Source organism: Ovis canadensis, chromosome 21 (genome assembly GCF_042477335.2).
Source record: "Ovis canadensis isolate MfBH-ARS-UI-01 breed Bighorn chromosome 21, ARS-UI_OviCan_v2, whole genome shotgun sequence".
Lineage (NCBI taxonomy): Eukaryota > Metazoa > Chordata > Mammalia > Artiodactyla > Bovidae > Ovis > Ovis canadensis.
In genome coordinates, this window is record NC_091265.1 from 66,692,860 (window position 1) to 66,705,827 (window position 12,968).

Here is a 12,968-nt window from a genome sequence, read left to right on the forward strand (position 1 = left end):
CCCTGGAGAGCACTTTGGCTTGAGAATTCCAACAGACGCCGACTGTACAATCCAGCCATGCCCCGTGTCTACCCGAGAGAAACAGGAGCACGTGGCCGCCTGACACCAGACACACCTGTTCCAGCAGCTCCGTTTGTAAGGATCACAAACCAGAAGCCTCCCAGTGGCCCCCAGTGGGGGATGGAGGAGCAGACAGGCTCACCCAAACCAGGACGACTGCTCGGCGACAAGATGGAGCCAATGACTGGGTCGAACTACAACGTGGAGGAATCTCAAAACATTTCACTCAAAAAGCTGAGTGAAAGAAGCCAGACCAAAAAAGTACACAGCGCACGATACCATTTACGTAAAATTCTAGAAAATGCAAATGGATCTGTGGTGACTGAGAGCAGGCCTACAGCTGCTGCAGGCTTGGGACAGGTCGTTCCCAAAGAGGCAAAGGACACTTCTGGGGACAGAGGAAGCGACTGCCGTCCTGGAAGGTGGTGACGTTCTCACGGGTGTGTGCTTGGGTCAAAGCTGATCAAACGGGCCTCTTCAAGGGTGGGTCGACTCCTTCTATGGTGCTTGGCCTTTTCCCCCGCAGACTGAAGGGTGTAGGCAACCCTGCGCCAGGAGACTCTATAGCACCATTTTCACGCAGCTTTTGCGCACTTCCTGGCTCCGAGTCACACCCTGGTAATTCTCACGGTACTTCCAACTTCGTCATTCTATTTGTTGTGGTGACCTGTGGTATCCGTGATCTTTGCTAAGAGCTCCTACGACGGTTAGCATTTTTCAGCTATAAAACATTCTTTATTTAACTTTTTATTTTATACTGGAGGATGGCTGATTAACAATAGTTTCAGGTGCACGGCAAAGCAACCCCGCCGTTTACACACGTGTCCATTCTCCTAGCAACAAGGCATTTCTAAATTAGGCTGTATGCCTGGTGCGGGATTGCTTGGCTTCTGGCCGTGCTGGTCTTCGCTGTGGCGCTCAGCCGCTCTGGTTGTGGAGCAGAGTTAGCTGCGTCCCCTGCATTGCAAGCTGGGTTCTTGACCACTGACCACCAGGGAAGTCCCAGAGTGTGTGTTTTAGAAATCGTGCTGCTGCACGCTCACTAGACCACAGGAGAGCACAAACATGACTTCTCTGTGAGCCGGGAACCCGGAGACCACGTGAGCCATCGTGACGCCATCTGGGTGTTGCTGTGAAGGAGGAACTCGTGGGCCTGGCTCCACCTCAGGCCTGTTCAAGCTGACCGCGCTCGGCCACCTTTCCGATGGATGCTGAACTCTGTGCTTAGTGCCTGTGAACACAACAACAGAAGGGTAAGACCCCCTCCAGACAGGGGAGCCTTGTAGATCCTATCTAGGTTACTCATCGCCTAAGAGAAAGCATACACTAATCACCCCTTCCTCCAGACAGGCCATAAATTTTTCTGTATCTGTTGGAGTGTAACCTCGTGTTTATTGATTATTGGCTAATTGTTTGACTGTCTGAGCACATGAGCACGCAGCACGTGAATGTTGGGGTTATTGGGACTGTATTTTCCTTGGTTTATGTACGTCTCAAGGAATTTGGACTGGTGGGTTCAGACACGTACACATGGGGTATAAAAGATTTTCACAAATGCTGGTCGGGGTCCTTGGCTGAGAGGAGACTCTGCCTCGGGCCCGCTGGTGTAATAAACCGCACTCCACTACCTGCATTGTCCTTCTGAGGGAGTTTGTTTCCCGGAACGTAGTGGCTACAACATTTGGTGCATGGGCTGGGAAACTCCTCACTTTGAGGAGACAGGTCTCATCTGAGGCCACCCCAAGGCTTTGTGGCTTGAATCTCCTTGAGGGGGGAAGGCGCCTCGCCCCTCTGGAAGAATTCAGCGTTTCAACGCCCGGTTTCTTCGCTTTGGCAAGTAGTGAACAGCAGCGAGGGAACTGAGCGCTCAGGTGGGGAGGAGCCCACCCAGCAAGGTGGAAGACGGGGCCTGATCACCCCGCTGGGAGGGACTAGAAGGGGCATGGACCCACAGGGGCCTGGAATAGGCAGGCAGCAGCGATTGCTTGGTACGCAGGTCGACGAGCATGCTACGGTTTAGGAAGGAAATTTGCGAAGGTCATCTAGGAGGTGTGTGCACGCCGTCTCAGGGAAAATTATTACCAGCGACGCCAGGGGATTTTTAGGACAGGAAACTGGTCCGTGTATGCTCGTATTCTGCCCTCCCCCAGGAGGTGTCCCATCTGCTGTGAAATTCTTGACCCCCTCGGAACTGTCAGGCTAGAAGGAGGGGGATACGTAAGTGAGTATGAATTGGCTTTCCCGGAGACGGCCTGGGACGTGGGATATTTAACCCATCTGTGTTTTCATCCGCACCTGATCAAGCCCACCGAGGCAGAACGGACTTTACGGGAGAAACAGTCTTGGACCATGTGGTTTCTGGTTCGGCTGTGCTGACAGGCAGCTGAAGGCACGCCGATCCCCCTTCTCCCTCTGGGATCTGGCAGGTGAGGCTCTTCTCACCCCAGTTAGGAAGGAGGCCGAATGGCAATTTAAGTGTCTCGAGTGGAAATGTCAGAAGTGCACAGGGTGCTGAGAACTTCCTAGACAGAACGAAAAGGAAAAATAGAAGGTCTGAGAAGGGAAGCAAGATGGGGGAGGCGAATCTAAGGCGCACGATTCAAAAGTTTAAGACGGGATCGGGAGGAGACAATGGGGTGAAGATGAAGCGCTCTGTGAGGTCGAATGGCCCCCTGTGGGGTAGGGTGGCCCCCAGAGAACGCCCTGAACCTAAACACGGTGGAAACAGTCTACGCAGGAGGGCCGGGACCCCCGGGTCAACGTCCGCATACTGACTCACGGCTCGGGTGAGCCCAAGACCCTCCTACCTGGACAAGCTTCTGTGTCCAGAAGGGAAAGGGAAAAACATTAATGGCACAAAAATTGACTGATGACAAAAAAGGAAGTTCTACAGGACTTGGACGGGTCGACCTGACCCCTCCCCCACACTGGATAGTGACGCTCCTGCTTCAGGGCTCCACCAGGACCGAGGCCGCCCTGATGCCCCATCCAGGGCCGGGTGAAGTCCTGCCGCAGCCGCTGCCCCTCCGCCAGCTCTCCCCGAGGTCCTAGAGCTGCCAGCTCAGCAGCCTCCGATCCCGGTGACAGAGGCCTGGCCAGCACTTCCAGGATCAGGCTCCAGCCGAACCGCCCAAGCTATGGCCAAGCTATACCCACCTCTCCTGGTGAGTACTGACAAGAAGGGGAGGGAGACGTTGGAATTAAGCAGAGGCTGAGCTCTGCCAGAGAGCTGGAGGGAAAGAAAGAGGACAGTCAAGAGATCTGCAATGCTAGCTGCTGCCCTGGGAAAGTCTATCTCAGGCCCTCCAGAAAACCTCCTCTGCCCCAGGGACAGGACAGTCCCAACGGAGGCCCCGGCCCCGTTACAGCCAAACCAGTGTGCCTGGTGCCGAGCTTTTGGCCACTGGAAGAATGAATGCCCTAAGGCAAGGAAGGAAGAGGAAGCTCCCGCAGCTGTGGGGCTTGCTGACTTGGAAATTCAATAGGGCTGCCGGGGCTCAGAGATACCAGGTCCCCGAGAGCCCACGGTGACCTTAAAAGTGGGGGACCAAAACTGACTTCCCAGTGGACACAGAAGCAGAGCTGTCGGTAGGAACAAAGCCGGTGGCATCGCTGTCCAAAAAGACACCGCTGTAACTGGGGTATCGGGAGAAGACAGGATTAAATCGTTTGCCAGCTCAGAAAATGTCAGATGGGGGGGCACCAAGTGACTCATGAATTCCTCTGCATTCCTGAGTGCCCAGTACCCCTGTTGGGAAGAGACTTGCTCTCCAAACTAGGAGCGCAAGTGACTTTCTCCCCTGAGGAGAGGCCCACCTTGGATGGACACTATGACTTATTTGCTCTCTCTCTTAATACCACCCCAAGATGAGTGGAGGTTGCATGAGCCTCCGAAGGCAGACAGGGTGGGCCGGAAGAGCAGGAGAGAGAGCTAACTCAGTTATTCCCTGAGGTCTGGGCGGAAGACAACCCCCCCTCCCCGCAGGCTGGCTAAACATCAAGCCACAGTGATAGTAGAACCCAAACCAGGCACCATCCTGGTTAGGAAGCGCCAAAACCCGCTACCGATAGAGGCCTGGGCCGGCATACTGCCCCACATCAGGAGACTGAAACAAGCGGGCATTCTAGTAGAGTGCCAGTCGGCTTGGAATACGCCGATCCTGCCAGTCAAAAAGGAAGGATGACAGGACTTTAGGCCTGTACAGGATCTCAGGCTAGTCAACCAGGCTACCGTGACTTCACACCCCACTGTTGCAAACCCCTATACCTTACCTAGCCTCCTCCCAATGAGGACTAAAGTTTATACCCGCCTAGATTTCAAGGATGCCTTCTTCTGCATACGCCTCGCCCCAGCGTCACAGCCCACCTTTGCCTTTGAATGGGAAGATCCAGTCGGGGACACCAAGCGACAGCTCACCTGGCCTCCCCCACAAGGGTTTAAGAACCCCCCAGCCATCTTTGGGGAAGGCCCAGCTTCTGACCTGAACTCATTCCACCCGGAAGAGTCTGGATGTTGGCCCCTACAGTATGGGGATGGCCTGCTGCTGGCCGCCGAGACCAAGGGAAAATGCTGGGAGGGGACAGAAGCGCTGCTCCAGCTGCTGAAGGAAGCAGGCCACCGGCTGTCGAGGAAGGAGGCACAGGCCTGCAAGGAGGAGGCACGGTGTCGGGGGTTTGTTTTAAAGCAGGACACAAGGGTCCAGACCCTCTCTGGGTCCTATACACTGATGGCACCAGCCTGATAAAACAAGGTCAACGGCCGTCAGGTTGGCCAAAGCGGAGGGGCCATCAAGACTGAAAGGGACGGTGGGAATTGCCAAGGGGCAAATTATCGGTACCGGAGAAGCTGGCGCACACTCTGGTAAGCCAAGCACAGCAAGTGACCCACCCAGGCCAGGCTGCCTGCCCACAGGTTAATGCTGCCTCTTGGGTATTCAGACAGAAACCTCCGGGTATTCAGCTGAAAGGCACGCTGCCCTTTGAACACCTGGGAGTGGACCTCACTGAAATGAAACCTCACCGACACCACCGTTACCTGCTGGTCATGGTATGGACGTTCTCGCGATGGGTAGAAGCTTTTCCTACCGGGACTGAAAGAGCATCAGAAGTAGCGTGGTGCCTGCTCAGGGAAATAGTTCCCAGATTTGGACTTCCTGCCAGCACTGGCTCAGACAATGACCTGGCTTTTGTAGCTGATTTAGTGCAACAAGTGAGCAAACCTTTGAACATCAGATGGAAGCTGCGCACTGCATATAGGCCCAGAGTTCTGGGATGGTGGCGTGAACCAACCGGACATTAAAGAGACTCTCCAAGTGGAGCAGAGAGACTGACTGCTCCTGGGTGGACTTGCTTCTGACGGCTCTGCTCAGACTCAGGATGACTCCACAGTCCCAAGGCTACTCTCCATACGAAACTGTGTATGGGAGGCCCCCTCCCATAATAAAACAGGGGTCACCAAATTTGCCTCAGGTAAGGGGGGACACGATTTCACAGCAGATGGAACTGGGTAAGGTAATAAATCAGGTGACTAAATTTGTACAAGAAAGGGTGCCGTTCCCCCTTGGGGAACAGATTCATGAGTTTACGCTTGGTGACCAAGTATGGGTCAAAGGTTGGAAACATGATTTGCTAGCCCCTTGGTGAAAGGGCCCTCATGTTATTCTAACTACCCCTACTGCAGTTAAAGTGGCAGGTATTGCCCCTTGGATCCATCATACGAGGGTGAAGAGAACATACCACACAGACCCAGAAAATGCTGAGTGGACTGCACAGAGGGACCCCGCTGACCCTCGAGAGACTAAGACCATCCTTAAAAGATCCTGGATGAGCCCCTTCAGGATGAAGCCGCACAATCAACTCCTGCTGCTTGGCCTCATCAACGTGATTTTGAATTTAACTTCCGTTTCAACTCAGGACAATGTGTTCATCTCGTGGGCCCCTTCCTACGCAGACTTCCCCAGCACTTCCAGCTGCTGGTATGTGGGGCTGTGCCTCTGTGAGGGATGGAGGGACATCCTTGGTGGGTGTCACCGCTCTGCCAAGGAGATTTTAGACCACTCTGCTCCTTTCCGGGATGGCAAAAAGAGACTTTCCTCTCGCTTGCCAATCATAACCTCTCCTTGCTCGCTTGGTGTAAGACCTGCAGTCAATAGCCTTGGGTCCTGGGGTTACACTTGATATAAATGCCGGTGTAACAAAAGCCTCACCTACAACAAGCCCCGGTAAACCTACCTCAGTTACATGCCCGGTGGACAAGATCGTGTTTCGATGGTATGAGTATATTCTGCCTCATTCATACCCTGCATAGGGAAACAGGTGTCATGGTTAAAGCAGAGGCCTTGACTAATTTCACACGACAGCCCCTCCTGGATAGAAGAAAGCCACCCAAGCCTTAAGTGAAGAGCAGATCCAGATGAGAAAAGCGGGACTTCAAGACAGAACCGCTTTGGACACACTCACAGCTGCTCAGGGAGGGACCTGTACCAAAATCAAGGTTGAAGGTTGCGCATACGTCCCTGACTTACCTGGCGATGTAGCGACTGCTCTAGGCGACAGGAAAACCAGGTAAGAGCAGTGTCAAATGGAAACCTCCCTCTCTGGGCTGCGGTCCTCTCCTGGGTGAAGGGCGATGGGTGGGAAACTATATTAACCACTGTTACAGTTGCCTTGATAGTTCTGCTTTGTGGACCCTGAATTTTACAGTGTATTATGAACTTTGTAACCCGAAGGTTGATGTCATTCTCCCGAATTGGCGGTCGGAGAGCCAGGGTGCAATACATCCCTATGAATGATGCTCATATTATGAGTTAAGAGCATCAAGAGGGGGGAATGAAGAAGGAATTCATAGGGCCTGACTCCATCTCAGGCCTGTTCATGCTGACCGCGCTCGGCCACCTTTCCAATGGACGCTGAACTCTGTGCTTAGTGCCTATGAACACAACAACAGAAGGGTAAGACCCCCTCCAGACAGGGGAGCCTTGTAGATCCTATCTAGGTTACTCATCGCCTAAGAGAAAGCATACACTAATCACCCCTTCCTCCAGACAGGCCATAAATTTTTCTGTATCTATTGGAGTGTAACCTCGGGTTTATTGATTATTGGCTAATTGTTTGACTGTTTGAGCACATGAGCACGCAGCACGTGAATGATGGGTTATTGGGACTGTATTTTCCTTGCATTATGTACGTCTCAAGGAATTTGGACTGGTGGGTTCAGACACGTGCACATGGGTATAAAAGATTTTCACAAATGCTGGTCGGGGTCCTTGGCTAAGAGCAGACTGTGCCTCGGGCCCACCGGTGTGATAAACTGCTCTCCACTGTCCGCATTGTCCTTCTGAGGGAGTTTATTTCCCGGAACGCGTGGCTACGACAGCTGTGTCTGGAACTGACCTGCAGTATCTCCCAGGCCTGCCTGTTTGCGCGTTTTGTGTGTGTGTTTGTTACGTACCCGCAGAGCTATTAAAAACAAGACCCGCCCCCCAATTATGCTTTTAGTCTCTGGAGGAGAAGCAGGGGACTTCCCAGGTGGCACCAGTGGTAAAGAACCTGCCTGCTGATGCAGAGAACGCTAAGAGACACAGGTTTGGTCCCTGGGTCGGGAAGATCCCCTGGAGCGGGGGCATGGCAACCCACTCCAGCATTCTTGCCTGAGAACCCTATGGACAGAGGAGCCTGGCAGGCTACAGTCCATGGGGTGGCAGAGAGTCAGACAGGACTGAGGCGACTTCGCAGCAGCAGCAACATCAGCCAGAGAAGCAGGAAGGGAAGGAAGAGGAGAGACCCGTCCTGAGCCTTGCGCCCTGTCCCCCCTGCTCGGAACTGCCCCTGAGCGCTAAGATCACGGGTCACAGCCTCCAGTGCCCAGCCCCCAGCCCCCAGCCCCCAGTGGGCAGCAGCGGGGGGCCAGGAGTTGGGCCTCTGCGGAGGGCTGGATCTGGAATGCCCAGCGCCATCCGCCCAGACTTCTGCAGCCCAAGCCCCGCCCACCTGCCTCCCCCAGCCCCCAGGCCCCTGTCCTGCAGCCCAGGCCAGGCCCTCCAGTACCATAAGCTCTGGAGCCCCGAGCAGCTGCCTCTGTGCCCCAAGCCCAGCAGCCACTCGCTGTCCTGGGCCTGCAGGGACCCGCCTGACACCCCCACCCCCAGGCGGCCAGAGGGACCCATGGCCCCACGGTCAGCAAGCCTGGCCCCAAGGCTCTCCAGGGTCAGGGCCTGGCCCCGTGTGGCACATGCTGAGTCTCCATGACCAGCCCGGCAGACCAACCCCTGTAAGCCCGGGAGCCCGGCCCTGGTCTGCCCACCCTCCCTGCCTCCTGCTGATACCCGCGTCACGGCCCCCACCTCCATCCTTAGTTCACCCCTTCTCCTCTGGCCAGACCCCGCCCCTCAGCAATGTCCCCTCAGCCACACAGGCGGCACTTCCTGTCTGGCCAAGGCCTCTCCCCACTCCAACCCCGACTCTTGGCCTTGAAGGTCTGGCTGGCCCTCCACCTTCTTCAGGAAGCCTTCCTGGGCTACTCAGGGCTCTCCCCGCTGTGTCTGCCCTCAGAGACCACTTGATGTCTGTTTCTGGGGGTCCTGCAGGGTCCTCCAACCTGACGGCCCCCACAACTCTGGACCACTTATTTCAGGCAGCATATTTGCGTCTCCCCAAAATTCACACCGAGGTCGTGACCGTGGGGCCTCTGGCGGGCTCAGTGCCCCTAGAAGAGCAGATGCCAGAACTGCCCTCCCCTCTCCACCAGGCACAGGTGGGGCTCTCCCCAGAGCCGGCCCGGGACCTGACCCAGACCTTGGCAGCCCGGGCTCGGAGCCACCAGGCCAGCTCTGTAGAGCAGCCCGACCTAGCCCCTCTGCTAAAAATGCACTCCCCCCACCACCGCCCCCTGCCCAATCCTCCCCCCTCCCACTCCCCCCTCCTCCCCTCCCCCCTCCTTCCCATCCCCTAGTGTTAGGCTCGTGCGCACCGGGTCACACCTGCAGCAGCCGACAACCTCCCACCCTCCCCGAAGCCCCCTCACAGCCACCAGCAGAGCAAACGCTCGGCACTGCCCAGTCAGTCTGGAGGTCCCAGCAGCCCGATAACCCCCCAACCCTGACGCAGGACCCCTGCGGGTCCCTCCGGCCAGCCTTATCTGTTTGCTTTTCACCAACATCTGCCAGCTCTCAGCACAGCGAAGCCGGCGTTGAGGGGCGGAATAGGTGGGGCGGGGGGGTGGAAGGTTTGGGGGCGTGATCAGCTGTTGGGGGGCCTCTGAGCGGGACACCAGCATCTCTGAGTGGAGCCTTCAGGACCCTCAAACGGAGGACAGGAGTGGGGGTTGGAGCCAGGAAACTGAGGGGGTGCCCCAGGTCCCCAGCAGCAGGGAGGGGGTGCTGATGGGGCAGTGCTGGACCCCCAGGGGGATCGGAGGGCCCCCAGGGGTCACGGAGAGGCGGGTGAGCACCGCCTCCTAGGAGCCGGCCTCTGGGACCCAGCTCCCTCCTCCCCAGCAGGAGGGCCAGGCGGCCAGGGCCCCTCCCGCAGGGCTGCCTGGGCAGCGGGCGGGCACCCAGCCCCAGGCCTTCTTTCCCAGCCCACCTCAGCTCAATGTGCCCCTAAGCCTCCCTGGTCCCTGGTGAGGCCCCAGCCAGGCCAGGGGCTAAAACGGACACTGAAGAGCCCAGGCCCAGCCCGCAGGGATGGGCGGTGAGCCTGTTCAGGGACACGGGTTCACCCAGCCCGCAGTAGCCGTGGGCTCGGGCAGTGGCGCCCCCTCCCCAGGGCCCCACCCTGTGCCAAGGCCAGTTCCACACCTAACCCCCTCCGTGGACACGAAGTTCTGTCCATCTAACGGCGCTGTGAAGGAGCTGGGGACCACAGGCAGCCCTGGGGCTGCTCTGCAGGGACAGCCCCCACCCCAAATCTGGGCCCAGGAATCCGCAGGAAGAACTGGGGCCCAAAGGCTGCTGGGGGCCTGCAGGGAGGCCCTGGGCCCGGGGAGGAACGGCCACCTGGCCCCTTGCAGCCTCTCTGGGGGCCCCTCCCAGCCCGTCCTGGCTCACTGGCCCCACCGCTTCCAGATGCAGGGCCAACCCCAGTAGCTGAGGGTGGGGGTCTCGAAGCAGGCTGGCCGGGGAGTGGACAGGAGGCCAGAAGCCACGGGTGAGGCGGCCGAGAGTGACACGGAGGGCCGGGCCCCTCCCAAGCCTCACACGGCCGCTCCCTGCTCGCTGCAGGTGGGGGTCTCCAGGAAAGAGCCACAGTGGGGGCGCCTGCCCGGCTGGCCACACACAGGACGCCGGGGTGCGGTGGGCAGCGGCGGGCAGGCGACTCCGCCCCAGCAGAGGTCCCTCAGGGAGCCTCTGCTTGGGCCACTCTGGGCCCAGGGTCTCCAGGTCAGCACGTCGCCCCAGCGTCTGCTCTCAGGCCACGGAGGGTCCTGGTCCCATAGCCACTTGTGGCCTCGCCACGGGCCGTGAGTGCAGAGTCCTCACCCGGGCCCTCAGCCCCAGCCCCGGGGAGCCGTGGCCTAGGGGTCGGTGCCCACCCTCCCAACTGAGCCGGGAGGCTGGGGTGGCAGCTGTGAGGCAGGGCTCCACAGTGGACAATCGCCCGCTTGTCTGGAGCTCTGTCCCCGAGGCCGGCTGGCCGGCCGACGGGACAGTAGCGAGACGGCCACACACAGGCTTATCTCCGCGCTGTTTGCTCAGCACATTCCCGTGCCCCCGGAGCAGCGACAACAATGTCCTGCTTTGTGGTTTCCCATGTGTAGAGAGGGAAACCCCTCCCAAGCCCCCCACACCCGCCTCTCCGGGACGAAGCAGGACCTGGGCGCCAGCCGTGCTGAAAGGCCAGAGCCGCTCACTCACTCAGGGCCTGGACCACACGCGTGACTTTTCCAGGAAACTCAGGCCGAGTCACAAGTGCACACACACAGGCCTCTGTGGTCCAGGCCGGGCGCAGCCGACTGCAACCCGCTGACATCCAACCGGACATCCGGCTGGCGACGTCTGCCCCCTCGGGCTGCTGGGAGGTGACCCCAGACCCCAACAAGTGGACCCCTTGCCTGCCACGAGCACTGCCCCGTCCCCGGCCCAAGACCACGGTCTACCCGAGGTGGCCCGAGGTGCGGGCCCCCCCAGGCGCTGGGACACACAGAACGTGCGACGGCCCTGGGCGAGGGGCCCGCTGGGAGACGCAGCTGCACCCAACACGCAGGGCGCAGTCTGGACGGGGGGGACTGGGCGGGGAGGGGCGCCCGGAGCCGCGTGTGGGAAGCTCAGGCAGCCAGTGCCAAGGCCCTGTGGCTGGGCGCCTGCTGGGGTGGAGCGGCAGGTGGGCACATGCCCCGATGGAGGAGTTCGGGGGCCCCAGGAAGGTCCAGGCAGGGGGAGGGAACATGGGCTGGGAGAGAGAAGGGCTTGGGGCTCGATTCCACCGCAGCACCCCCAGCCCCCTCTGGAGCATCACGCTGCCCACCTGGGCGGCACCCAGGCCCCAGGCCAGCTGGTGGGAGGTGGTCCGGTGGCGGTCAGAGCCCTGCTTCCTTGCAGCCCCTCATCCGGGTGCACACGCCCTCCGGGAGCCCCTGCTAGGCGGAGGCCTGAGAGCAGGCCCACTCCCCTGCCTCTGAGGGACCCCAGCCCCCACCTGTCAGCCTGCCCTGAGCCTTCAATCGGAGGAGCCCTGGGGCAGCCCCCTACCGAGGCCCCCTGTCACCCCCAGAACAAAGGCGGCTCTCAGCACCACCCCGCCTGCAGGGGCAACCACGGAGGTTCCAGGGCAGGAGGCCCCCGCCCACCTGTGCCCACGCACCCCTAGTCCCGGGACCCCCGACGGGGTGCGGAGAGCAGTGGGGAGAGACGATAGAGAACGCCCCACCTGCCCGCCCCCCGGCCTTCAAACACTGTTCCACAAAGCTGGAACTCCTTTAGGCGAGCACACAGCAGCTTCTGTACTTGTGAGCTGGGAACAGGCGGCCAGGCTGTGGTCTGTGAGGTGTGAGGAGGCCCCAGACACAGATCCTCTGTGGAAGGAGCCAGGGCTCAGCACCCCAAGTCTCTGCCGGCAGAACCCCCTTAGGAAGCGGGGCGCCCCCTCCATGCCAGCCACTGCTCAGAGCCAGGTACCCTGGAGAAGCTGGGGGATTCTGAACACCTGTGCCCCAACCCTCCCCTCGCCTGATCGTGACCCTCAGCTGACCCTTGCCCTGAGCCCTTGCAGGGCTGGCGTGCGAGCTGCCCGTGGACAAGGGCCAACCAGCAACGCCCCCCCAGCTTCCTGCTCCCCCAGATGCCGCCCCAGGAGCCACGTCCTTCGCCCCACACGGGGTGTGGGCAGAGCCTCTGCTCCTCTGCCTGAAGGCGCCAAGCACCCGGGGCTGGCCTTGGACGCCCCTCAAAGATGCGCCCAGATGGGCAGCCCTGAGCCCGCCTCACCCCCGCTGCGCCTGAGGTCAGCAGCTCAGCGCGTGTGCACTGCACGACCAGGGTCCTGGGAGGCCAGCCAAGAAGGCAGTTTCCAGGCGTGAGCTGGTCAACCAGGGTCCCCACAAGCTCCTGGGACCTCCAGGGAGGTGTTTATCTGAGCCCCAGGCTGGCTGCATGATAACTCCCAACCCGGGACCCCCAAGGGCGGGGGTTGACCTCTGGAGGTCCCTCCAAGAGCAGTCAATCCTCCCAGGTTGGGGTGGGCCTGGCAGGCTGGCGCCATTTCAGGGACAAGGGTCCAGGTGAGAATGAAGCCCCCCAGGAGCCCTCCCCGCAGCAGCACCCCAGTGGGGAGCCTAGCATCACCCCCAGCACGCCCCAGACACGCCCCTCTCAGTGTGGCTGAAGGTGCCAGACTGACTCCCTGCAGTGATCCCGGGAGACTCCTGGCAACTGCAGCTCGAGTAAACATCGGAGATGTTTGCGGGGCCCCAG

At 59.5% G+C, this 12,968-nt stretch overlaps 1 long non-coding RNA gene across 1 annotated transcript; it reads right to left on the reverse strand.

The window, feature by feature from the left end:
* Positions 1-249: 249 nt before the first annotated feature.
* Positions 250-7,508, reverse strand: LOC138426864 (uncharacterized). The gene is made up of 3 exons (XR_011251812.1): positions 6,585-7,508; positions 6,292-6,359; positions 250-1,291 (listed from the first exon to the last, which is right to left on the reverse strand). It is a non-coding gene; the product is annotated as an uncharacterized lncRNA (long non-coding RNA).
* Positions 7,509-12,968: the final 5,460 nt, after the last annotated feature.